Source organism: Pecten maximus, chromosome 6 (assembly GCF_902652985.1).
Source record: "Pecten maximus chromosome 6, xPecMax1.1, whole genome shotgun sequence".
NCBI classification, from domain to species: domain Eukaryota; kingdom Metazoa; phylum Mollusca; class Bivalvia; order Pectinida; family Pectinidae; genus Pecten; species Pecten maximus.
In genome coordinates, this window is record NC_047020.1 from 17,813,342 (window position 1) to 17,815,461 (window position 2,120).

Below are 2,120 nucleotides of genomic sequence, written 5' to 3' on the forward strand. Positions count from 1 at the left end.
TGGAATCAAGTGTAAATACTGACAAAGTAAAATGTCGATTAACTATATTGAACAATGGTGTGTTGTTTGACGCAGCGCGATACTGAAATATGTCGGCAGAGGCTGGATCCCGGTTATATTGAAAACCGGTTAATTTGAAGTACTTTTCCATTCCCCGAGCATTTCAATATAACCGGTTCGACTGTACATAGTTCAAATTAAAAAAGTTAAATTTTCAGTGTACCAATTAAAAGAAATTAAGGCTGTGGCTTTCAGAATGTGGTTTAATATTTCTACTTTTACATTTGCAGTGTAGCAATATTCAGTAATTATTTTGAAGGATGGAAATATGTTTAGTTGATTAGCTTAACAACTGTGAAAAATAATAGAGAGAGAAATTCTGCTGTCACCGATGGAACTTTTATATTGGATATTGTATCGGATCAGAAAATTATTAAATGGAGACAATTTGGATAGCTATATTGATTTTGTTGAATTAGCACAAATAGGGAACAGTAAACGGTAATCTCAATGGAGGTATTTACAGTGTATTATCATTGGATATATACTGAAAGGAAACAGAACCGTAATTAGAAATTGCCTGGTTTACTACGGGAAATAAAAAGGTGTTATAGAATATAATAATCAGGTCTAGTTGAAAGTTAGGGAACCACTCTAGATTCGTCATCTGTGAAAATTTCATCCATGTACGTTTAGTACCCATATCAAATTTCATGTTGATCCAAGGGTACCCCTCCCCCACCCCACCCATAAGCTGCAGTGGTTGTGTGGCAGGACAGGACTGGGTCAAACATCAGTGACCAGGCAACACAATTGGTAGGGCATCCGGCTATTGTTTGGAGGTCCTGGATTTGAACCCCAGTCTGGCAGCTTCATTTTCTCCTGTCCTGTTACAAAATTGGCGCCCATGCTAAAATACCCACAGTGTTGGTATAGTTATAATTAAGGGTCTCATGTGTCTTCGCGGGCGAAGACTTGGAAAAAAGGAGGGAGGTGTGTAGCGGGACTGGACTAGGGTCGATCATCGGTGACCAGGTAGCTCAATTGGTAGAGCATCCGGCTATTGTTCGGAGGTCCCCGGTTCGAATCCCGGTCTGGCCGCTACATTTTCTCCTCTCCTGTTACAGTTGTACACCAGACTCTTGTGTGCATTGAATTGATCAACTTAACCCTCATTATGATATATGGTTCCATTCCTTATTTTTTCCTTTCAAGTATATTAAAATGCAATTGAACTAATGTACGTGTCATATGCAGAACTCAGATGTGGTCATCATTCACTTGTACATATAAAACTGACCATAACTGACAATGTGGTACAAATCAGACTGGCCACTCAAGCTAGACTGACCACACAAAGGTCATTCGGTGAAGAGTTGGAAGGTGATTAAAATACAATAGCCAATAAAAGAGGTATAAATGGGGTGTGAAGGAGGTACTCTGTTCACACCCCAGTAATGTGCTACTTCTCGCCTGATGGTCAGAATTTATACCTGGTGGTCAACTCATTGTCCAGCAGTATATTCATATATCTGATGGTCAGTCCTTTGTCATATACAGTGGTCAGCCAATTTTAACCCAGACTCATACATCACTGTTGTTCATTTTATGTCCTGGTAGGAAGATTTTGACAATGAATGACTTCTGTTATCATAGACATGGGAAGTCATTCACTGTGACCTCTATAGCTTACAGACAACAGTAAGATTGTTACACAATAGATTGAAAGAAAACACAATATGTGTATGTATAGTTGTTATTGTAAATGAATCATGAGTGGATTAATAGAATTATGAATATAGGGACCTTAGTTTGTTTCACGTTAACTTATAAGGACAATTCTGAGACACATTTCATTTTAGTTTGCCTGTGATAGCAATAGGCTCAGTCCCAACAATGAAAAATAGAATAGTTGTTTTATAAATTGTGCATGTACGTAAGAATTGGAGACTGGTGTAATGTCCTTATATCATAATTATCTGCTATAACAGTACGTAATGAAGACAAAGCAGAGTGATTGCCTAGCTGATAGTGTTAATTGTGTGATTGGCCACAGACAAGTGAGGTTTAATTATCCATTATGGCCAGGCTATATATAAGATCAAAGCCTCGTTATATAC

At 38.1% G+C, this 2,120-nt stretch overlaps 1 non-coding gene across 1 annotated transcript; it reads left to right on the forward strand.

The window, feature by feature from the left end:
- The first annotated feature begins 1,029 nt into the window (after positions 1 to 1,029).
- Positions 1,030 to 1,101, forward strand: Trnan-auu. The gene has a single exon. It is a non-coding gene; the product is annotated as a tRNA-Asn (tRNA).
- Positions 1,102 to 2,120: the final 1,019 nt, after the last annotated feature.